Source organism: Phyllobates terribilis, unplaced genomic scaffold (assembly GCF_046119375.1).
Source record: "Phyllobates terribilis strain yellow unplaced genomic scaffold, ASM4611937v1 Scaffold_8__6_contigs__length_399053987, whole genome shotgun sequence".
Taxonomy (NCBI): domain Eukaryota; kingdom Metazoa; phylum Chordata; class Amphibia; order Anura; family Dendrobatidae; genus Phyllobates; species Phyllobates terribilis.
This window is the reverse complement of record NW_027362768.1, coordinates 349,005,370-349,028,497: the sequence shown is the minus strand read 5'-3', so window position 1 is coordinate 349,028,497 and position 23,128 is coordinate 349,005,370. Positions and strand designations below refer to the sequence as shown.

General features: G+C 45.6%; 17 non-coding genes and 2 pseudogenes across 17 annotated transcripts; all 19 read right to left on the bottom strand.

The window, feature by feature from the left end:
* Positions 1 to 45: 45 nt before the first annotated feature.
* LOC141159366 (U2 spliceosomal RNA) lies at positions 46 to 236 on the bottom strand. The gene has a single exon (XR_012249374.1). It is a non-coding gene; the product is annotated as a U2 spliceosomal RNA (small nuclear RNA).
* Positions 237 to 1,351: 1,115 nt separating this feature from the next.
* Positions 1,352 to 1,542, bottom strand: LOC141159777 (U2 spliceosomal RNA). The gene has a single exon (XR_012249775.1). It is a non-coding gene; the product is annotated as a U2 spliceosomal RNA (small nuclear RNA).
* Positions 1,543 to 2,656: 1,114 nt separating this feature from the next.
* Positions 2,657 to 2,847, bottom strand: LOC141159365 (U2 spliceosomal RNA). Its single transcript, XR_012249373.1, has one exon. It is a non-coding gene; the product is annotated as a U2 spliceosomal RNA (small nuclear RNA).
* A 1,116-nt stretch (positions 2,848 to 3,963) lies between these two features.
* On the bottom strand, positions 3,964 to 4,154 carry LOC141159364 (U2 spliceosomal RNA). Its single transcript, XR_012249372.1, has one exon. It is a non-coding gene; the product is annotated as a U2 spliceosomal RNA (small nuclear RNA).
* A 1,115-nt stretch (positions 4,155 to 5,269) lies between these two features.
* LOC141159362 (U2 spliceosomal RNA) lies at positions 5,270 to 5,460 on the bottom strand. Its single transcript, XR_012249370.1, has one exon. It is a non-coding gene; the product is annotated as a U2 spliceosomal RNA (small nuclear RNA).
* A 1,116-nt stretch (positions 5,461 to 6,576) lies between these two features.
* LOC141159361 (U2 spliceosomal RNA) lies at positions 6,577 to 6,767 on the bottom strand. The gene has a single exon (XR_012249369.1). It is a non-coding gene; the product is annotated as a U2 spliceosomal RNA (small nuclear RNA).
* A 1,117-nt stretch (positions 6,768 to 7,884) lies between these two features.
* On the bottom strand, positions 7,885 to 8,075 carry LOC141159360 (U2 spliceosomal RNA). The gene has a single exon (XR_012249368.1). It is a non-coding gene; the product is annotated as a U2 spliceosomal RNA (small nuclear RNA).
* A 1,116-nt stretch (positions 8,076 to 9,191) lies between these two features.
* LOC141159359 (U2 spliceosomal RNA) lies at positions 9,192 to 9,382 on the bottom strand. The gene has a single exon (XR_012249367.1). It is a non-coding gene; the product is annotated as a U2 spliceosomal RNA (small nuclear RNA).
* Positions 9,383 to 10,500: 1,118 nt separating this feature from the next.
* LOC141160107 (U2 spliceosomal RNA) lies at positions 10,501 to 10,681 on the bottom strand (annotated as a pseudogene).
* Positions 10,682 to 11,205: 524 nt separating this feature from the next.
* On the bottom strand, positions 11,206 to 11,320 carry LOC141160376 (U2 spliceosomal RNA; annotated as a pseudogene).
* Positions 11,321 to 12,439: 1,119 nt separating this feature from the next.
* LOC141159358 (U2 spliceosomal RNA) lies at positions 12,440 to 12,630 on the bottom strand. Its single transcript, XR_012249366.1, has one exon. It is a non-coding gene; the product is annotated as a U2 spliceosomal RNA (small nuclear RNA).
* A 1,112-nt stretch (positions 12,631 to 13,742) lies between these two features.
* LOC141159357 (U2 spliceosomal RNA) lies at positions 13,743 to 13,933 on the bottom strand. The gene has a single exon (XR_012249365.1). It is a non-coding gene; the product is annotated as a U2 spliceosomal RNA (small nuclear RNA).
* Positions 13,934 to 15,050: 1,117 nt separating this feature from the next.
* Positions 15,051 to 15,241, bottom strand: LOC141157825 (U2 spliceosomal RNA). Its single transcript, XR_012247864.1, has one exon. It is a non-coding gene; the product is annotated as a U2 spliceosomal RNA (small nuclear RNA).
* Positions 15,242 to 16,358: 1,117 nt separating this feature from the next.
* On the bottom strand, positions 16,359 to 16,549 carry LOC141159356 (U2 spliceosomal RNA). The gene has a single exon (XR_012249364.1). It is a non-coding gene; the product is annotated as a U2 spliceosomal RNA (small nuclear RNA).
* A 1,117-nt stretch (positions 16,550 to 17,666) lies between these two features.
* LOC141159949 (U2 spliceosomal RNA) lies at positions 17,667 to 17,857 on the bottom strand. The gene has a single exon (XR_012249942.1). It is a non-coding gene; the product is annotated as a U2 spliceosomal RNA (small nuclear RNA).
* Positions 17,858 to 18,976: 1,119 nt separating this feature from the next.
* Positions 18,977 to 19,167, bottom strand: LOC141159447 (U2 spliceosomal RNA). Its single transcript, XR_012249454.1, has one exon. It is a non-coding gene; the product is annotated as a U2 spliceosomal RNA (small nuclear RNA).
* A 1,115-nt stretch (positions 19,168 to 20,282) lies between these two features.
* On the bottom strand, positions 20,283 to 20,473 carry LOC141159781 (U2 spliceosomal RNA). Its single transcript, XR_012249779.1, has one exon. It is a non-coding gene; the product is annotated as a U2 spliceosomal RNA (small nuclear RNA).
* A 1,117-nt stretch (positions 20,474 to 21,590) lies between these two features.
* Positions 21,591 to 21,781, bottom strand: LOC141159355 (U2 spliceosomal RNA). Its single transcript, XR_012249363.1, has one exon. It is a non-coding gene; the product is annotated as a U2 spliceosomal RNA (small nuclear RNA).
* Positions 21,782 to 22,897: 1,116 nt separating this feature from the next.
* LOC141159446 (U2 spliceosomal RNA) lies at positions 22,898 to 23,088 on the bottom strand. The gene has a single exon (XR_012249453.1). It is a non-coding gene; the product is annotated as a U2 spliceosomal RNA (small nuclear RNA).
* Positions 23,089 to 23,128: the final 40 nt, after the last annotated feature.

Here is a 23,128-nt window from a genome sequence, read left to right as displayed (position 1 = left end):
AAGCATTGAATTCAATTCTTTCTGATTTTAGAAACTGCATTAAAGAAGGGGTGCACCGGTCCTGGAGATACTGCAATACCAGGTCAATGCGTGGAGTGGACAGAGCAAGCTCTTTTTCCATCTCCCTGTTCTAAAAATCCATTTAATATATGGTCCCCAGATAGGGGACGTATCAGATATTAAACTGATAAGAACAGATACTACACTTGATCTTAGCCAAAAGGCCGAGAAGCGATAACCAGAATTGGTTTCCGACTACGGTGCCACCCAAGGATTCTGAAAAGTCCATTTGTGGAAATGGCCACCTGGACTCCCGTTAAGAAGACATGCTGTCAACCTCTAGATCCCTCACATGCCTGCACTTTTCGGCTTGCTGCTGCTGCAATCCACGCGTTTTAGATCTGCATAACTCCACCTCTTTTAGCACAGTACCCTCAACCCCCGGCTGTTCCCGCCCGCCTCAACACCGTTGGAAGGGAGGAGAACCAATTAAGGCGGGGGGGGGGTGGAACGAGCAGCTGTCTACCCTTAGCAGGAGGGTTGCTGATTAATTACCTCTCCTGCTGCTGCTGCTGCTGGCTGTCCAGCAGCAGACTGAAGGTGGCTGCTGCTGTGCGCAGGTATATAAAGGCTCAGAGCCTATTATGACACGCGCAGCCAGCGTTCCATTGCCACATTCCGTCTACTGCAGGCGGGATACCTGGATGGCTGAATGTCACTGAGAAGCTCACAGAGACCGCCATAAGCAACAGTTTAAAAGAATGCCACAGACTAATCAACCAAACTTTTTGGGTTGGTTTCTCTTTTATAGTCTGCAGGCATTAAATGAAAGAAGTCAGTGTTCCAGCAGAGGGAGACAACGTTTCAGAAAAGGCATTGTAGCAAACCAAAAAAGAAATTTTAAGCGCAGCAGAGTAACCAGCTCACATACCTGTTAGCTCAGGTGAGTTTAAAAGGCTGCTGTTGATAACAAGGGCATTTGCTAAATAGATGGTGTGTGTGCAACAATATACTGAAAGGTCAATTATATTGTGCAGCTTATCTCACCACCTGTAGTTATTTAGGTGAAAGCTCCAAAATGCTTGCCTAATATGTCTGTTTATCCAAAAGGAAGTATAGAGGGAGAGCTAGATAGATAGCATTGCATTACATTACATGGCAATGCAATGCACAGTTGCTGAAGTTGAACCAAAATGAGCTTGTCATCTGGCTTCTGCAACTTTTAACATGAAAAATCCAATGAGGAGAAGAAAAGCAAAGCCAAAGAGTCCATCCCAAAATCCGACAAACAAGCCAAATGAACAAAAAGCATTGAATTCAATTCTTTCTGATTTTAGAAACTGCATTAAAGAAGGGGTGCACCGGTCCTGGAGATACTGCAATACCAGGTCAATGCGTGGAGTGGACAGAGCAAGCTCTTTTTCCATCTCCCTGTTCTAAAAATCCATTTAATATATGGTCCCCAGATAGGGGACGTATCAGATATTAAACTGATAAGAACAGATACTACGCTTGATCTTAGCCAAAAGGCCGAGAAGCGATAACCAGAATTGGTTTCCGACTACGGTGCCACCCAAGGATTCTGAAAAGTCCATTTGTGGAGATGGCCACCTGGACTCCCGTTAAGAAGACATGCTGTCAACCTCTAGATCCCTCACATGCCTGCACTTTTCGGCTTGCTGCTGCTGCAATCCACGCGTTTTAGATCTGCATAACTCCACCTCTTTTAGCACAGTACCCTCAACTCCCGGCTGTTCCCACCCGCCTCAACACCGTTGGAAGGGAGGAGAACCAATTAAGGCGGGGGGGGGTGGAACGAGCAGCTGTCTACCCTTAGCAGGAGGGTTGCTGATTAATTACCTCTCCTGCTGCTGCTGCTGCTGGCTGTCCAGCAGCAGACTGAAGGTGGCTGCTGCTGTGCGCAGGTATATAAAGGCTCAGAGCCTATTATGACACGCGCAGCCAGCGTTCCATTGCCACATTCCGTCTACTGCAGGCGGGATACCTGGATGGCTGAATGTCACTGAGAAGCTCACAGAGACCGCCATAAGCAACAGTTTAAAAGAATGCCACAGACTAATCAACCAAACTTTTTGGGTTGGTTTTTCTTTTATAGTCTGCAGGCATTAAATGAAAGAAGTCAGTGTTCCAGCAGAGGGAGACAACGTTTCAGAAAAGGCATTGTAGCAAACCAAAAAAGAAATTTTAAGCGCAGCAGAGTAACCAGCTCACATACCTGTTAGCTCAGGTGAGTTTAAAAGGCTGCTGTTGATAACAAGGGCATTTGCTAAATAGATGGTGTGTGTGCAACAATATACTGAAAGGTCAATTATATTGTGCAGCTTATCTCACCACCTGTAGTTATTTAGGTGAAAGCTCCAAAATGCTTGCCTAATATGTCTGTTTATCCAAAAGGAAGTATAGAGGGAGAGCTAGATAGATAGCATTGCATTACATTACATGGCAATGCAATGCACAGTTGCTGAAGTTGAACCAAAATGAGCTTGTCATCTGGCTTCTGCAACTTTTAACATGAAAAATCCAATGAGGAGAAGAAAAGCAAAGCCAAAGAGTCCATCCCAAAATCCGACAAACAAGCCAAATGAACAAAGAGCATTGAATTCAATTCTTTCTGATTTTAGAAACTGCATTAAAGAAGGGGTGCACCGGTCCTGGAGATACTGCAATACCAGGTCAATGCGTGGAGTGGACAGAGCAAGCTCTTTTTCCATCTCCCTGTTCTAAAAATCCATTTAATATATGGTCCCCAGATAGGGGACGTATCAGATATTAAACTGATAAGAACAGATACTACACTTGATCTTAGCCAAAAGGCCGAGAAGCGATAACCAGAATTGGTTTCCGACTACGGTGCCACCCAAGGATTCTGAAAAGTCCATTTGTGGAGATGGCCACCTGGACTCCCGTTAAGAAGACATGCTGTCAACCTCTAGATCCCTCACATGCCTGCACTTTTCGGCTTGCTGCTGCTGCAATCCACGCGTTTTAGATCTGCATAACTCCACCTCTTTTAGCACAGTACCCTCAACCCCCGGCTGTTCCCACCCGCCTCAACACCGTTGGAAGGGAGGAGAAGCAATTAAGGCGGGGGGGTTGGTGGAACGAGCAGCTGTCTACCCTTAGCAGGAGGGTTGCTGATTAATTACCTCTCCTGCTGCTGCTGCTGCTGGCTGTCCAGCAGCAGACTGAAGGTGGCTGCTGCTGTGCGCAGGTATATAAAGGCTCAGAGCCTATTATGACACGCGCAGCCAGCGTTCCATTGCCACATTCCGTCTACTGCAGGCGGGATACCTGGATGGCTGAATGTCACTGAGAAGCTCACAGAGACCGCCATAAGCAACAGTTTAAAAGAATGCCACAGACTAATCAACCAAACTTTTTGGGTTGGTTTCTCTTTTATAGTCTGCAGGCATTAAATGAAAGAAGTCAGTGTTCCAGCAGAGGGAGACAACGTTTCAGAAAAGGCATTGTAGCAAACCAAAAAAGAAATTTTAAGCGCAGCAGAGTAACCAGCTCACATACCTGTTAGCTCAGGTGAGTTTAAAAGGCTGCTGTTGATAACAAGGGCATTTGCTAAATAGATGGTGTGTGTGCAACAATATACTGAAAGGTCAATTATATTGTGCAGCTTATCTCACCACCTGTAGTTATTTAGGTGAAAGCTCCAAAATGCTTGCCTAATATGTCTGTTTATCCAAAAGGAAGTATAGAGGGAGAGCTAGATAGATAGCATTGCATTACATTACATGGCAATGCAATGCACAGTTGCTGAAGTTGAACCAAAATGAGCTTGTCATCTGGCTTCTGCAACTTTTAACATGAAAAATCCAATGAGGAGAAGAAAAGCAAAGCCAAAGAGTCCATCCCAAAATCCGACAAACAAGCCAAATGAACAAAAAGCATTGAATTCAATTCTTTCTGATTTTAGAAACTGCATTAAAGAAGGGGTGCACCGGTCCTGGAGATACTGCAATACCAGGTCAATGCGTGGAGTGGACAGAGCAAGCTCTTTTTCCATCTCCCTGTTCTAAAAATCCATTTAATATATGGTCCCCAGATAGGGGACGTATCAGATATTAAACTGATAAGAACAGATACTACACTTGATCTTAGCCAAAAGGCCGAGAAGCGATAACCAGAATTGGTTTCCGACTACGGTGCCACCCAAGGATTCTGAAAAGTCCATTTGTGGAGATGGCCACCTGGACTCCCGTTAAGAAGACATGCTGTCAACCTTTAGATCCCTCACATGCCTGCACTTTTCGGCTTGCTGCTGCTGCAATCCACGCGTTTTAGATCTGCATAACTCCACCTCTTTTAGCACAGTACCCTCAACCCCCGGCTGTTCCCACCCGCCTCAACACCGTTGGAAGGGAGGAGAACCAATTAAGGCGGGGGGGGGGTGGAACGAGCAGCTGTCTACCCTTAGCAGGAGGGTTGCTGATTAATTACCTCTCCTGCTGCTGCTGCTGCTGGCTGTCCAGCAGCAGACTGAAGGTGGCTGCTGCTGTGCGCAGGTATATAAAGGCTCAGAGCCTATTATGACACGCGCAGCCAGCGTTCCATTGCCACATTCCGTCTACTGCAGGCGGGATACCTGGATGGCTGAATGTCACTGAGAAGCTCACAGAGACCGCCATAAGCAACAGTTTAAAAGAATGCCACAGACTAATCAACCAAACTTTTTGGGTTGGTTTCTCTTTTATAGTCTGCAGGCATTAAATGAAAGAAGTCAGTGTTCCAGCAGAGGGAGACAACGTTTCAGAAAAGGCATTGTAGCAAACCAAAAAAGAAATTTTAAGCGCAGCAGAGTAACCAGCTCACATACCTGTTAGCTCAGGTGAGTTTAAAAGGCTGCTGTTGATAACAAGGGCATTTGCTAAATAGATGGTGTGTGTGCAACAATATACTGAAAGGTCAATTATATTGTGCAGCTTATCTCACCACCTGTAGTTATTTAGGTGAAAGCTCCAAAATGCTTGCCTAATATGTCTGTTTATCCAAAAGGAAGTATAGAGGGAGAGCTAGATAGATAGCATTGCATTACATTACATGGCAATGCAATGCACAGTTGCTGAAGTTGAACCAAAATGAGCTTGTCATCTGGCTTCTGCAACTTTTAACATGAAAAATCCAATGAGGAGAAGAAAAGCAAAGCCAAAGAGTCCATCCCAAAATCCGACAAACAAGCCAAATGAACAAAAAGCATTGAATTCAATTCTTTCTGATTTTAGAAACTGCATTAAAGAAGGGGTGCACCGGTCCTGGAGATACTGCAATACCAGGTCAATGCGTGGAGTGGACAGAGCAAGCTCTTTTTCCATCTCCCTGTTCTAAAAATCCATTTAATATATGGTCCCCAGATAGGGGACGTATCAGATATTAAACTGATAAGAACAGATACTACACTTGATCTTAGCCAAAAGGCCGAGAAGCGATCACCAGAATTGGTTTCCGACTACGGTGCCACCCAAGGATTCTGAAAAGTCCATTTGTGGAGATGGCCACCTGGACTCCCGTTAAGAAGACATGCTGTCAACCTTTAGATCCCTCACATGCCTGCACTTTTCGGCTTGCTGCTGCTGCAATCCACGCGTTTTAGATCTGCATAACTCCACCTCTTTTAGCACAGTACCCTCAACCCCCAGCTGTTCCCACCCGCCTCAACACCGTTGGAAGGGAGGAGAACCAATTAAGGCGGGGGGGGGGGTGGAACGAGCAGCTGTCTACCCTTAGCAGGAGGGTTGCTGATTAATTACCTCTCCTGCTGCTGCTGCTGCTGGCTGTCCAGCAGCAGACTGAAGGTGGCTGCTGCTGTGCGCAGGTATATAAAGGCTCAGAGCCTATTATGACACGCGCAGCCAGCGTTCCATTGCCACATTCCGTCTACTGCAGGCGGGATACCTGGATGGCTGAATGTCACTGAGAATCTCACAGAGACCGCCATAAGCAACAGTTTAAAAGAATGCCACAGACTAATCAACCAAACTTTTTGGGTTGGTTTCTCTTTTATAGTCTGCAGGCATTAAATGAAAGAAGTCAGTGTTCCAGCAGAGGGAGACAACGTTTCAGAAAAGGCATTGTAGCAAACCAAAAAAGAAATTTTAAGCGCAGCAGAGTAACCAGCTCACCTACCTGTTAGCTCAGGTGAGTTTAAAAGGCTGCTGTTGATAACAAGGGCATTTGCTAAATAGATGGTGTGTGTGCAACAATATACTGAAAGGTCAATTATATTGTGCAGCTTATCTCACCACCTGTAGTTATTTAGGTGAAAGCTCCAAAATGCTTGCCTAATATGTCTGTTTATCCAAAAGGAAGTATAGAGGGAGAGCTAGATAGATAGCATTGCATTACATTACATGGCAATGCAATGCACAGTTGCTGAAGTTGAACCAAAATGAGCTTGTCATCTGGCTTCTGCAACTTTTAACATGAAAAATCCAATGAGGAGAAGAAAAGCAAAGCCAAAGAGTCCATCCCAAAATCCGACAAACAAGCCAAATGAACAAAAAGCATTGAATTCAATTCTTTCTGATTTTAGAAACTGCATTAAAGAAGGGGTGCACCGGTCCTGGAGATACTGCAATACCAGGTCAATGCGTGGAGTGGACAGAGCAAGCTCTTTTTCCATCTCCCTGTTCTAAAAATCCATTTAATATATGGTCCCCAGATAGGGGACGTATCAGATATTAAACTGATAAGAACAGATACTACACTTGATCTTAGCCAAAAGGCCGAGAAGCGATAACCAGAATTGGTTTCCGACTACGGTGCCACCCAAGGATTCTGAAAAGTCCATTTGTGGAGATGGCCACCTGGACTCCCATTAAGAAGACATGCTGTCAACCTCTAGATCCCTCACATGCCTGCACTTTTCGGCTTGCTGCTGCTGCAATCCACGCGTTTTAGATCTGCATAACTCCACCTCTTTTAGCACAGTACCCTCAACCCCCGGCTGTTCCCACCCGCCTCAACACCGTTGGAAGGGAGGAGAACCAATTAAGGCGGGGGGGGGGGGTGGAACGAGCAGCTGTCTACCCTTAGCAGGAGGGCTGCTGATTAATTACCTCTCCTGCTGCTGCTGCTGCTGGCTGTCCAGCAGCAGACTGAAGGTGGCTGCTGCTGTGCGCAGGTATATAAAGGCTCAGAGCCTATTATGACACGCGCAGCCAGCGTTCCATTGCCACATTCCGTCTACTGCAGGCGGGATACCTGGATGGCTGAATGTCACTGAGAAGCTCACAGAGACCGCCATAAGCAACAGTTTAAAAGAATGCCACAGACTAATCAACCAAACTTTTTGGGTTGGTTTCTCTTTTATAGTCTGCAGGCATTAAATGAAAGAAGTCAGTGTTCCAGCAGAGGGAGACAACGTTTCAGAAAAGGCATTGTAGCAAACCAAAAAAGAAATTTTAAGCGCAGCAGAGTAACCAGCTCACATACCTGTTAGCTCAGGTGAGTTTAAAAGGCTGCTGTTGATAACAAGGGCATTTGCTAAATAGATGGTGTGTGTGCAACAATATACTGAAAGGTCAATTATATTGTGCAGCTTATCTCACCACCTGTAGTTATTTAGGTGAAAGCTCCAAAATGCTTGCCTAATATGTCTGTTTATCCAAAAGGAAGTATAGAGGGAGAGCTAGATAGATAGCATTGCATTACATTACATGGCAATGCAATGCACAGTTGCTGAAGTTGAACCAAAATGAGCTTGTCATCTGGCTTCTGCAACTTTTAACATGAAAAATCCAATGAGGAGAAGGAAAGCAAAGCCAAAGAGTCCATCCCAAAATCCGACAAACAAGCCAAATGAACAAAAAGCATTGAATTCAATTCTTTCTGATTTTAGAAACTGCATTAAAGAAGGGGTGCACCGGTCCTGGAGATACTGCAATACCAGGTCAATGCGTGGAGTGGACAGAGCAAGCTCTTTTTCCATCTCCCTGTTCTAAAAATCCATTTAATATATGGTCCCCAGATAGGGGACGTATCAGATATTAAACTGATAAGAACAGATACTACACTTGATCTTAGCCAAAAGGCCGAGAAGCGATAACCAGAATTGGTTTCCGACTACGGTGCCACCCAAGGATTCTGAAAAGTCCATTTGTGGAGATGGCCACCTGGACTCCCGTTAAGAAGACATGCTGTCAACCTCTAGATCCCTCACATGCCTGCACTTTTCGGCTTGCTGCTGCTGCAATCCACGCGTTTTAGATCTGCATAACTCCACCTCTTTTAGCACAGTACCCTCAACCCCCGGCTGTTCCCACCCGCCTCAACACCGTTGGAAGGGAGGAGAACCAATTAAGGCGGGGGGGGGGGTGGAACGAGCAGCTGTCTACCCTTAGCAGGAGGGTTGCTGATTAATTACCTCTCCTGCTGCTGCTGCTGCTGGCTGTCCAGCAGCAGACTGAAGGTGGCTGCTGCTGTGCGCAGGTATATAAAGGCTCAGAGCCTATTATGACACGCGCAGCCAGCGTTCCATTGCCACATTCCGTCTACTGCAGGCGGGATACCTGGATGGCTGAATGTCACTGAGAAGCTCACAGAGACCGCCATAAGCAACAGTTTAAAAGAATGCCACAGACTAATCAACCAAACTTTTTGGGTTGGTTTCTATTTTATAGTCTGCAGGCATTAAATGAAAGAAGTCAGTGTTCCAGCAGAGGGAGACAACGTTTCAGAAAAGGCATTGTAGCAAACCAAAAAAGAAATTTTAAGCGCAGCAGAGTAACCAGCTCACATACCTGTTAGCTCAGGTGAGTTTAAAAGGCTGCTGTTGATAACAAGGGCATTTGCTAAATAGATGGTGTGTGTGCAACAATATACTGAAAGGTCAATTATATTGTGCAGCTTATCTCACCACCTGTAGTTATTTAGGTGAAAGCTCCAAAATGCTTGCCTAATATGTCTGTTTATCCAAAAGGAAGTATAGAGGGAGAGCTAGATAGATAGCATTGCATTACATTACATGGCAATGCAATGCACAGTTGCTGAAGTTGAACCAAAATGAGCTTGTCATCTGGCTTCTGCAACTTTTAACATGAAAAATCCAATGAGGAGAAGAAAAGCAAAGCCAAAGAGTCCATCCCAAAATCCGACAAACAAGCCAAATGAACAAAAAGCATTGAATTCAATTCTTTCTGATTTTAGAAACTGCATTAAAGAAGGGGTGCACCGGTCCTGGAGATACTGCAATACCAGGTCAATGCGTGGAGTGGACAGAGCAAGCTCTTTTTCCATCTCCCTGTTCTAAAAATCCATTTAATATATGGTCCCCAGATAGGGGACGTATCAGATATTAAACTGATAAGAACAGATACTACACTTGATCTTAGCCAAAAGGCCGAGAAGCGATAACCAGAATTGGTTTCCGACTACGGTGCCACCCAAGGAGTCTGAAAAGTCCATTTGTGGAGATGGCCACCTGGACTCCCGTTAAGAAGACATGCTGTCAACCTCTAGATCCCTCACATGCCTGCACTTTTCGGCTTGCTGCTGCTGCAATCCACGCGTTTTAGATCTGCATAACTCCACCTCTTTTAGCACAGTACCCTCAACCCCCGGCTGTTCCCACCCGCCTCAACACCGTTGGAAGGGAGGAGAACCAATTAAGGCGGGGGGGGGGGGGTGGAACGAGCAGCTGTCTACCCTTAGCAGGAGGGTTGCTGATTAATTACCTCTCCTGCTGCTGCTGCTGCTGGCTGTCCAGCAGCAGACTGAAGGTGGCTGCTGCTGTGCGCAGGTATATAAAGGCTCAGAGCCTATTATGACACGCGCAGCCAGCGTTCCATTGCCACATTCCGTCTACTGCAGGCGGGATACCTGGATGGCTGAATGTCACTGAGAAGCTCACAGAGACCGCCATAAGCAACAGTTTAAAAGAATGCCACAGACTAATCAACCAAACTTTTTGGGTTGGTTTCTCTTTTATAGTCTGCAGGCATTAAATGAAAGAAGTCAGTGTTCCAGCAGAGGGAGACAACGTTTCAGAAAAGGCATTGTAGCAAACCAAAAAAGAAATTTTAAGCGCAGCAGAGTAACCAGCTCACATACCTGTTAGCTCAGGTGAGTTTAAAAGGCTGCTGTTGATAACAAGGGCATTTGCTAAATAGATGGTGTGTGTGCAACAATATACTGAAAGGTCAATTATATTGTGCAGCTTATCTCACCACCTGTAGTTATTTAGGTGAAAGCTTCAAAATGCTTGCCTAATATGTCTGTTTATCCAAAAGGAAGTATAGAGGGAGAGCTAGATAGATAGCATTGCATTACATTACATGGCAATGCAATGCACAGTTGCTGAAGTTGAACCAAAATGAGCTTGTCATCTGGCTTCTGCAACTTTTAACATGAAAAATCCAATGAGGAGAAGAAAAGCAAAGCCAAAGAGTCCATCCCAAAATCCGACAAACAAGCCAAATGAACAAAAAGCATTGAATTCAATTCTTTCTGATTTTAGAAACTGCATTAAAGAAGGGGTGCACCGGTCCTGGAGATACTGCAATACCAGGTCAATGCGTGGAGTGGACAGAGCAAGCTCTTTTTCCATCTCCCTGTTCTAAAAATCCATTTAATATATGGTCCCCAGATAGGGGACGTATCAGATATTAAACTGATAAGAACAGATTTTTGATTGAAGCTGCATCCAAGGCACTGAAAAATGTGTCCGAAGTCACACCAAAACAGCGCACGAGGCGAGGATTCATGTGGACCCTTCCCGGAGGAGAGGGTCCCCAATAAACCATCCCCATCCCTCCGAGCCAGAAGGCCACAGCGAGGGTCAGGGATCTCCGATGCTCTCCCTAGCCGAAGCCGGAGAAGAGCCGTTTTCGTGCTCCCAGCTTCCATCTAGGCTGCCACCCTAGTGGAGCTGGAGCCTGTGTTGGTTTCTCAGCCCAAAGCTGACCGGACCTCCGACCGGGTTTATAAAAATTCCCCTTCCTAGCCCGGAGGCCAGGAATAGGGGGGGTTGCTCAGAAAGTATGATTGGCAAAGGTGCGGCATGCTACGAAGCCAAGTCTTTCTGGGGTTCCCAGTCCCAGTAAGCTTGGACTCCCACCAGGGCGCCTACTCCTGGGGCACATTGCTCCAAAGCCCTCACACTTACCCAGCCTAGTGATTTCGATCCTGGAGGGCCATGTTTTCCATCAGATAACTCTATGAGCCACCTGGCGTACTAACAAGTGCACCAAACCAGTGTGTAATATGCATCAATTTACTAGGGCAGCCCAAGGACAAAACTGCATTTCAAAAGATACTACACTTGATCTTAGCCAAAAGGCCGAGAAGCGATAACCAGAATTGGTTTCCGACTACGGTGCCACCCAAGGATTCTGAAAAGTCCATTTGTGGAGATGGCCACCTGGACTCCCGTTAAGAAGACATGCTGTCAACCTCTAGATCCCTCACATGCCTGCACTTTTCGGCTTGCTGCTGCTGCAATCCACGCGTTTTAGATCTGCATAACTCCACCTCTTTTAGCACAGTACCCTCAACCCCCGGCTGTTCCCACCCGCCTCAACACCATTGGAAGGGAGGAGAACCAATTAAGGCGGGGGGGGGGGGGGTGGAACGAGCAGCTGTCTACCCTTAGCAGGAGGGTTGCTGATTAATTACCTCTCCTGCTGCTGCTGCTGCTGGCTGTCCAGCAGCAGACTGAAGGTGGCTGCTGCTGTGCGCAGGTATATAAAGGCTCAGAGCCTATTATGACACGCGCAGCCAGCGTTCCATTGCCACATTCCGTCTACTGCAGGCGGGATACCTGGATGGCTGAATGTCACTGAGAAGCTCACAGAGACCGCCATAAGCAACAGTTTAAAAGAATGCCACAGACTAATCAACCAAACTTTTTGGGTTGGTTTCTCTTTTATAGTCTGCAGGCATTAAATGAAAGAAGTCAGTGTTCCAGCAGAGGGAGACAACGTTTCAGAAAAGGCATTGTAGCAAACCAAAAAAGAAATTTTAAGCGCAGCAGAGTAACCAGCTCACATACCTGTTAGCTCAGGTGAGTTTAAAAGGCTGCTGTTGATAACAAGGGCATTTGCTAAATAGATGGTGTGTGTGCAACAATATACTGAAAGGTCAATTATATTGTGCAGCTTATCTCACCACCTGTAGTTATTTAGGTGAAAGCTCCAAAATGCTTGCCTAATATGTCTGTTTATCCAAAAGGAAGTATAGAGGGAGAGCTAGATAGATAGCATTGCATTACATTACATGGCAATGCAATGCACAGTTGCTGAAGTTGAACCAAAATGAGCTTGTCATCTGGCTTCTGCAACTTTTAACATGAAAAATCCAATGAGGAGAAGAAAAGCAAAGCCAAAGAGTCCATCCCAAAATCCGACAAACAAGCCAAATGAACAAAAAGCATTGAATTCAATTCTTTCTGATTTTAGAAACTGCATTAAAGAAGGGGTGCACCGGTCCTGGAGATACTGCAATACCAGGTCAATGCGTGGAGTGGACAGAGCAAGCTCTTTTTCCATCTCCCTGTTCTAAAAATCCATTTAATATATGGTCCCCAGATAGGGGACGTATCAGATATTAAACTGATAAGAACAGATACTACACTTGATCTTAGCCAAAAGGCCGAGAAGCGATAACCAGAATTGGTTTCCGACTACGGTGCCACCCAAGGATTCTGAAAAGTCCATTTGTGGAGATGGCCACCTGGACTCCCGTTAAGAAGACATGCTGTCAACCTCTAGATCCCTCACATGCCTGCACTTTTCGGCTTGCTGCTGCTGCAATCCACGCGTTTTAGATCTGCATAACTCCACCTCTTTTAGCACAGTACCCTCAACCCCCGGCTGTTCCCACCCGCCTCAACACCGTTGGAAGGGAGGAGAACCAATTAAGGCGGGGGGGGGGTGGAACGAGCAGCTGTCTACCCTTAGCAGGAGGGTTGCTGATTAATTACCTCTCCTGCTGCTGCTGCTGGCTGTCCAGCAGCAGACTGAAGGTGGCTGCTGCTGTGCGCAGGTATATAAAGGCTCAGAGCCTATTATGACACGCGCATCCAGCGTTCCATTGCCACATTCCGTCTACTGCAGGCGGGATACCTGGATGGCTGAATGTCACTGAGAAGCTCACAGAGACCGCCATAAGCAACAGTTTAAAAGAATGCCACAGACTAATCAACCAAACTTTTTGGGTTGGTTTCTCTTTTATAGTCTGCAGGCATTAAATGAAAGAAGTCAGTGTTCCAGCAGAGGGAGACAACGTTTCAGAAAAGGCATTGTAGCAAACCAAAAAAGAAATTTTAAGCGCAGCAGAGTAACCAGCTCACATACCTGTTAGCTCAGGTGAGTTTAAAAGGCTGCTGTTGATAACAAGGGCATTTGCTAAATAGATGGTGTGTGTGCAACAATATACTGAAAGGTCAATTATATTGTGCAGCTTATCTCACCACCTGTAGTTATTTAGGTGAAAGCTCCAAAATGCTTGCCTAATATGTCTGTTTATCCAAAAGGAAGTATAGAGGGAGAGCTAGATAGATAGCATTGCATTACATTACATGGCAATGCAATGCACAGTTGCTGAAGTTGAACCAAAATGAGCTTGTCATCTGGCTTCTGCAACTTTTAACATGAAAAATCCAATGAGGAGAAGAAAAGCAAAGCCAAAGAGTCCATCCCAAAATCCGACAAACAAGCCAAATGAACAAAAAGCATTGAATTCAATTCTTTCTGATTTTAGAAACTGCATTAAAGAAGGGGTGCACCGGTCCTGGAGATACTGCAATACCAGGTCAATGCGTGGAGTGGACAGAGCAAGCTCTTTTTCCATCTCCCTGTTCTAAAAATCCATTTAATATATGGTCCCCAGATAGGGGACGTATCAGATATTAAACTGATAAGAACAGATACTACACTTGATCTTAGCCAAAAGGCCGAGAAGCGATAACCAGAATTGGTTTCCGACTACGGTGCCACCCAAGGATTCTGAAAAGTCCATTTGTGGAGATGGGCACCCGGACTCCCGTTAAGAAGACATGCTGTCAACCTCTAGATCCCTCACATGCCTGCACTTTTCGGCTTGCTGCTGCTGCAATCCACGCGTTTTAGATCTGCATAACTCCACCTCTTTTAGCACAGTACCCTCAACCCCCGGCTGTTCCCACCCGCCTCAACACCGTTGGAAGGGAGGAGAACCAATTAAGGCGGGGGGGGGGGGTGGAACGAGCAGCTGTCTACCCTTAGCAGGAGGGTTGCTGATTAATTACCTCTCCTGCTGCTGCTGCTGCTGGCTGTCCAGCAGCAGACTGAAGGTGGCTGCTGCTGTGCGCAGGTATATAAAGGCTCAGAGCCTATTATGACACGCGCAGCCAGCGTTCCATTGCCACATTCCGTCTACTGCAGGCGGGATACCTGGATGGCTGAATGTCACTGAGAAGCTCACAGAGACCGCCATAAGCAACAGTTTAAAAGAATGCCACAGACTAATCAACCAAACTTTTTGGGTTGGTTTCTCTTTTATAGTCTGCAGGCATTAAATGAAAGAAGTCAGTGTTCCAGCAGAGGGAGACAACGTTTCAGAAAAGGCATTGTAGCAAACCAAAAAAGAAATTTTAAGCGCAGCAGAGTAACCAGCTCACATGCCTGTTAGCTCAGGTGAGTTTAAAAGGCTGCTGTTGATAACAAGGGCATTTGCTAAATAGATGGTGTGTGTGCAACAATATACTGAAAGGTCAATTATATTGTGCAGCTTATCTCACCACCTGTAGTTATTTAGGTGAAAGCTCCAAAATGCTTGCCTAATATGTCTGTTTATCCAAAAGGAAGTATAGAGGGAGAGCTAGATAGATAGCATTGCATTACATTACATGGCAATGCAATGCACAGTTGCTGAAGTTGAACCAAAATGAGCTTGTCATCTGGCTTCTGCAACTTTTAACATGAAAAATCCAATGAGGAGAAGAAAAGCAAAGCCAAAGAGTCCATCCCAAAATCCGACAAACAAGCCAAATGAACAAAAAGCATTGAATTCAATTCTTTCTGATTTTAGAAACTGCATTAAAGAAGGGGTGCACCGGTCCTGGAGATACTGCAATACCAGGTCAATGCGTGGAGTGGATAGAGCAAGCTCTTTTTCCATCTCCCTGTTCTAAAAATCCATTTAATATATGGTCCCCAGATAGGGGACGTATCAGATATTAAACTGATAAGAACAGATACTACACTTGATCTTAGCCAAAAGGCCGAGAAGCGATAACCAGAATTGGTTTCCGACTACGGTGCCACCCAAGGATTCTGAAAAGTCCATTTGTGGAGATGGGCACCCGGACTCCCGTTAAGAAGACATGCTGTCAACCTCTAGATCCCTCACATGCCTGCACTTTTCGGCTTGCTGCTGCTGCAATCCACGCGTTTTAGATCTGCATAACTCCACCTCTTTTAGCACAGTACCCTCAACCCCCGGCTGTTCCCACCCGCCTCAACACCGTTGGAAGGGAGGAGAACCAATTAAGGCGGGGGGGGGGGGTGGAACGAGCAGCTGTCTACCCTTAGCAGGAGGGTTGCTGATTAATTACCTCTCCTGCTGCTGCTGCTGCTGGCTGTCCAGCAGCAGACTGAAGGTGGCTGCTGCTGTGCGCAGGTATATAAAGGCTCAGAGCCTATTATGACACGCGCAGCCAGCGTTCCATTGCCACATTCCGTCTACTGCAGGCGGGATACCTGGATGGCTGAATGTCACTGAGAAGCTCACAGAGACCGCCATAAGCAACAGTTTAAAAGAATGCCACAGACTAATCAACCAAACTTTTTGGGTTGGTTTCTCTTTTATAGTCTGCAGGCATTAAATGAAAGAAGTCAGTGTTCCAGCAGAGGGAGACAACGTTTCAGAAAAGGCATTGTAGCAAACCAAAAAAGAAATTTTAAGCGCAGCAGAGTAACCAGCTCACATACCTGTTAGCTCAGGTGAGTTTAAAAGGCTGCTGTTGATAACAAGGGCATTTGCTAAATAGATGGTGTGTGTGCAACAATATACTGAAAGGTCAATTATATTGTGCAGCTTATCTCACCACCTGTAGTTATTTAGGTGAAAGCTCCAAAATGCTTGCCTAATATGTCTGTTTATCCAAAAGGAAGTATAGAGGGAGAGCTAGATAGATAGCATTGCATTACATTACATGGCAATGCAATGCACAGTTGCTGAAGTTGAACCAAAATGAGCTTGTCATCTGGCTTCTGCAACTTTTAACATGAAAAATCCAATGAGGAGAAGAAAAGCAAAGCCAAAGAGTCCATCCCAAAATCCGACAAACAAGCCAAATGAACAAAAAGCATTGAATTCAATTCTATCTGATTTTAGAAACTGCATTAAAGAAGGGGTGCACCGGTCCTGGAGATACTGCAATACCAGGTCAATGCGTGGAGTGGACAGAGCAAGCTCTTTTTCCATCTCCCTGTTCTAAAAATCCATTTAATATATGGTCCCCAGATAGGGGACGTATCAGATATTAAACTGATAAGAACAGATACTACACTTGATCTTAGCCAAAAGGCCGAGAAGCGATAACCAGAATTGGTTTCCGACTACGGTGCCACCCAAGGATTCTGAAAAGTCCATTTGTGGAGATGGCCACCTGGACTCCCGTTAAGAAGACATGCTGTCAACCTCTAGATCCCTCACATGCCTGCACTTTTCGGCTTGCTGCTGCTGCAATCCACGCGTTTTAGATCTGCATAACTCCACCTCTTTTAGCACAGTACCCTCAACCCCCGGCTGTTCCCACCCGCCTCAACACCGTTGGAAGGGAGGAGAACCAATTAAGGCGGGGGGGGGGGGTGGAACGAGCAGCTGTCTACCCTTAGCAGGAGGGTTGCTGATTAATTACCTCTCCTGCTGCTGCTGCTGCTGGCTGTCCAGCAGCAGACTGAAGGTGGCTGCTGCTGTGCGCAGGTATATAAAGGCTCAGAGCCTATTATGACACGCGCAGCCAGCGTTCCATTGCCACATTCCGTCTACTGCAGGCGGGATACCTGGATGGCTGAATGTCACTGAGAAGCTCACAGAGACCGCCATAAGCAACAGTTTAAAAGAATGCCACAGACTAATCAACCAAACTTTTTGGGTTGGTTTCTCTTTTATAGTCTGCAGGCATTAAATGAAAGAAGTCAGTGTTCCAGCAGAGGGAGACAACGTTTCAGAAAAGGCATTGTAGCAAACCAAAAAAGAAATTTTAAGCGCAGCAGAGTAACCAGCTCACATACCTGTTAGCTCAGGTGAGTTTAAAAGGCTGCTGTTGATAACAAGGGCATTTGCTAAATAGATGGTGTGTGTGCAACAATATACTGAAAGGTCAATTATATTGTGCAGCTTATCTCACCACCTGTAGTTATTTAGGTGAAAGCTCCAAAATGCTTGCCTAATATGTCTGTTTATCCAAAAGGAAGTATAGAGGGAGAGCTAGATAGATAGCATTGCATTACATTACATGGCAATGCAATGCACAGTTGCTGAAGTTGAACCAAAATGAGCTTGTCATCTGGCTTCTGCAACTTTTAACATGAAAAATCCAATGAGGAGAAGAAAAGCAAAGCCAAAGAGTCCATCCCAAAATCCGACAAACAAGCCAAATGAACAAAAAGCATTGAATTCAATTCTTTCTGATTTTAGAAACTGCATTAAAGAAGGGGTGCACCGGTCCTGGAGATACTGCAATACCAGGTCAATGCGTGGAGTGGACAGAGCAAGCTCTTTTTCCATCTCCCTGTTCTAAAAATCCATTTAATATATGGTCCGCAGATAGGGGACGTATCAGATATTAAACTGATAAGAACAGATACTACACTTGATCTTAGCCAAAAGGCCGAGAAGCGATAACCAGAATTGGTTTCCGACTACGGTGCCACCCAAGGATTCTGAAAAGTCCATTTGTGGAGATGGCCACCTGGACTCCCGTTAAGAAGACATGCTGTCAACCTCTAGATCCCTCACATGCCTGCACTTTTCGGCTTGCTGCTGCTGCAATCCACGCGTTTTAGATCTGCATAACTCCACCTCTTTTAGCACAGTACCCTCAACCCCCGGCTGTTCCCACCCGCCTCAACACCGTTGGAAGGGAGGAGAACCAATTAAGGCGGGGGGGGGGGGGGTGGAACGAGCAGCTGTCTACCCTTAGCAGGAGGGTTGCTGATTAATTACCTCTCCTGCTGCTGCTGCTGCTGGCTGTCCAGCAGCAGACTGAAGGTGGCTGCTGCTGTGCGCAGGTATATAAAGGCTCAGAGCCTATTATGACACGCGCAGCCAGCGTTCCATTGCCACATTCCGTCTACTGCAGGCGGGATACCTGGATGGCTGAATGTCACTGAGAAGCTCACAGAGACCGCCATAAGCAACAGTTTAAAAGAATGCCACAGACTAATCAACCAAACTTTTTGGGTTGGTTTCTCTTTTATAGTCTGCAGGCATTAAATGAAAGAAGTCAGTGTTCCAGCAGAGGGAGACAACGTTTCAGAAAAGGCATTGTAGCAAACCAAAAAAGAAATTTTAAGCGCAGCAGAGTAACCAGCTCACATACCTGTTAGCTCAGGTGAGTTTAAAAGGCTGCTGTTGATAACAAGGGCATTTGCTAAATAGATGGTGTGTGTGCAACAATATACTGAAAGGTCAATTATATTGTGCAGCTTATCTCACCACCTGTAGTTATTTAGGTGAAAGCTCCAAAATGCTTGCCTAATATGTCTGTTTATCCAAAAGGAAGTATAGAGGGAGAGCTAGATAGATAGCATTGCATTACATTACATGGCAATGCAATGCACAGTTGCTGAAGTTGAACCAAAATGAGCTTGTCATCTGGCTTCTGCAACTTTTAACATGAAAAATCCAATGAGGAGAAGAAAAGCAAAGCCAAAGAGTCCATCCCAAAATCCGACAAACAAGCCAAATGAACAAAAAGCATTGAATTCAATTCTTTCTGATTTTAGAAACTGCATTAAAGAAGGGGTGCATCGGTCCTGGAGATACTGCAATACCAGGTCAATGCGTGGAGTGGACAGAGCAAGCTCTTTTTCCATCTCCCTGTTCTAAAAATCCATTTAATATATGGTCCCCAGATAGGGGACGTATCAGATATTAAACTGATAAGAACAGATACTACACTTGATCTTAGCCAAAAGGCCGAGAAGCGATAACCAGAATTGGTTTCCGACTACGGTGCCACCCAAGGATTCTGAAAAGTCCATTTGTGGAGATGGCCACCTGGACTCCCGTTAAGAAGACATGCTGTCAACCTCTAGATCCCTCACATGCCTGCACTTTTCGGCTTGCTGCTGCTGCAATCCACGCGATTTAGATCTGCATAACTCCACCTCTTTTAGCACAGTACCCTCAACCCCCGGCTGTTCCCACCCGCCTCAACACCGTTGGAAGGGAGGAGAACCAATTAAGGCGGGGGGGGGGTGGAACGAGCAGCTGTCTACCCTTAGCAGGAGGGTTGCTGATTAATTACCTCTCCTGCTGCTGCTGCTGCTGGCTGTCCAGCAGCAGACTGAAGGTGGCTGCTGCTGTGCGCAGGTATATAAAGGCTCAGAGCCTATTATGACACGCGCAGCCAGCGTTCCATTGCCACATTCCGTCTACTGCAGGCGGGATACCTGGATGGCTGAATGTCACTGAGAAGCTCACAGAGACCGCCATAAGCAACAGTTTAAAAGAATGCCACAGACTAATCAACCAAACTTTTTGGGTTGGTTTCTCTTTTATAGTCTGCAGGCATTAAATGAAAGAAGTCAGTGTTCCAGCAGAGGGAGACAACGTTTCAGAAAAGGCATTGTAGCAAACCAAAAAAGAAATTTTAAGCGCAGCAGAGTAACCAGCTCACATACCTGTTAGCTCAGGTGAGTTTAAAAGGCTGCTGTTGATAACAAGGGCATTTGCTAAATAGATGGTGTGTGTGCAACAATATACTGAAAGGTCAATTATATTGTGCAGCTTATCTCACCACCTGTAGTTATTTAGGTGAAAGCTCCAAAATGCTTGCCTAATATGTCTGTTTATCCAAAAGGAAGTATAGAGGGAGAGCTAGATAGATAGCATTGCATTACATTACATGGCAATGCAATGCACAGTTGCTGAAGTTGAACCAAAATGAGCTTGTCATCTGGCTTCTGCAACTTTTAACATGAAAAATCCAATGAGGAGAAGAAAAGCAAAGCCAAAGAGTCCATCCCAAAATCCGACAAACAAGCCAAATGAACAAAAAGCATTGAATTCAATTCTATCTGATTTTAGAAACTGCATTAAAGAAGGGGTGCACCGGTCCTGGAGATACTGCAATACCAGGTCAATGCGTGGAGTGGACAGAGCAAGCTTTTTTTCCATCTCCCTGTTCTAAAAATCCATTTAATATATGGTCCCCAGATAGGGGACGTATCAGATATTAAACTGATAAGAACAGATACTACACTTGATCTTAGCCAAAAGGCCGAGAAGCGATAACCAGAATTGGTTTCCGACTACGGTGCCACCCAAGGATTCTGAAAAGTCCATTTGTGGAGATGGCCACCTGGACTCCCGTTAAGAAGACATGCTGTCAACCTCTAGATCCCTCACATGCCTGCACTTTTCGGCTTGCTGCTGCTGCAATCCACGCGTTTTAGATCTGCATAACTCCACCTCTTTTAGCACAGTACCCTCAACCCCCGGCTGTTCCCACCCGCCTCAACACCGTTGGAAGGGAGGAGAACCAATTAAGGCGGGGGGGGGGGGTGGAACGAGCAGCTGTCTACCCTTAGCAGGAGGGTTGCTGATTAATTACCTCTCCTGCTGCTGCTGCTGCTGGCTGTCCAGCAGCAGACTGAAGGTGGCTGCTGCTGTGCGCAGGTATATAAAGGCTCAGAGCCTATTATGACACGCGCAGCCAGCGTTCCATTGCCACATTCCGTCTACTGCAGGCGGGATACCTGGATGGCTGAATGTCACTGAGAAGCTCACAGAGACCGCCATAAGCAACAGTTTAAAAGAATGCCACAGACTAATCAACCAAACTTTTTGGGTTGGTTTCTCTTTTATAGTCTGCAGGCATTAAATGAAAGAAGTCAGTGTTCCAGCAGAGGGAGACAACGTTTCAGAAAAGGCATTGTAGCAAACCAAAAAAGAAATTTTAAGCGCAGCAGAGTAACCAGCTCACATACCTGTTAGCTCAGGTGAGTTTAAAAGGCTGCTGTTGATAACAAGGGCATTTGCTAAATAGATGGTGTGTGTGCAACAATATACTGAAAGGTCAATTATATTGTGCAGCTTATCTCACCACCTGTAGTTATTTAGGTGAAAGCTCCAAAATGCTTGCCTAATATGTCTGTTTATCCAAAAGGAAGTATAGAGGGAGAGCTAGATAGATAGCATTGCATTACATTACATGGCAATGCAATGCACAGTTGCTGAAGTTGAACTAAAATGAGCTTGTCATCTGGCTTCTGCAACTTTTAACATGAAAAATCCAATGAGGAGAAGAAAAGCAAAGCCAAAGAGTCCATCCCAAAATCCGACAAACAAGCCAAATGAACAAAAAGCATTGAATTCAATTCTTTCTGATTTTAGAAACTGCATTAAAGAAGGGGTGCACCGGTCCTGGAGATACTGCAATACCAGGTCAATGCGTGGAGTGGACAGAGCAAGCTCTTTTTCCATCTCCCTGTTCTAAAAATCCATTTAATATATGGTCCCCAGATAGGGGACGTATCAGATATTAAACTGATAAGAACAGATACTACACTTGATCTTAGCCAAAAGGCCGAGAAGCGATAACCAGAATTGGTTTCCGACTACGGTGCCACCCAAGGATTCTGAAAAGTCCATTTGTGGAGATGGCCACCTGGACTCCCGTTAAGAAGACATGCTGTCAACCTCTAGATCCCTCACATGCCTGCACTTTTCGGCTTGCTGCTGCTGCAATCCACGCGTTTTAGATCTGCATAACTCCACCTCTTTTAGCACAGTACCCTCAACCCCCGGCTGTTCCCACCCGCCTCAACACCGTTGGAAGGGAGGAGAACCAATTAAGGCGGGGGGGGGGGTGGAACGAGCAGCTGTCTACCCTTAGCAGGAGGGTTGCTGATTAATTACCTCTCCTGCTGCTGCTGCTGCTGGCTGTCCAGCAGCAGACTGAAGGTGGCTGCTGCTGTGCGCAGGTATATAAAGGCTCAGAGCCTATTATGACACGCGCAGCCAGCGTTCCATTGCCACATTCCGTCTACTGCAGGCGGGATACCTGGATGGCTGAATGTCACTGAGAAGCTCACAGAGACCGCCATAAGCAACAGTTTAAAAGAATGCCACAGACTAATCAACCAAACTTTTTGGGTTGGTTTCTCTTTTATAGTCTGCAGGCATTAAATGAAAGAAGTCAGTGTTCCAGCAGAGGGAGACAACGTTTCAGAAAAGGCATTGTAGCAAACCAAAAAAGAAATTTTAAGCGCAGCAGAGTAACCAGCTCACATACCTGTTAGCTCAGGTGAGTTTAAAAGGCTGCTGTTGATAACAAGGGCATTTGCTAAATAGATGGTGTGTGTGCAACAATATACTGAAAGGTCAATTATATTGTGCAGCTTATCTCACCACCTGTAGTTATTTAGGTGAAAGCTCCAAAATGCTTGCCTAATATGTCTGTTTATCCAAAAGGAAGTATAGAGGGAGAGCTAGATAGATAGCATTGCATTACATTACATGGCAATGCAATGCACAGTTGCTGAAGTTGAACCAAAATGAGCTTGTCATCTGGCTTCTGCAACTTTTAACATGAAAAATCCAATGAGGAGAAGAAAAGCAAAGCCAAAGAGTCCATCCCAAAATCCGACAAACAAGCCAAATGAACAAAAAGCATTGAATTCAATTCTTTCTGATTTTAGAAACTGCATTAAAGAAGGGGTGCATCGGTCCTGGAGATACTGCAATACCAGGTCAATGCGTGGAGTGGACAGAGCAAGCTCTTTTTCCATCTCCCTGTTCTAAAAATCCATTTAATATATGGTCCCCAGATAGGGGACGTATCAGATATTAAACTGATAAGAACAGATACTACACTTGATCTTAGCCAAAAGGCCGAGAAGCGATAACCAGAATTGGTTTCCGACTACGGTGCCACCCAAGGATT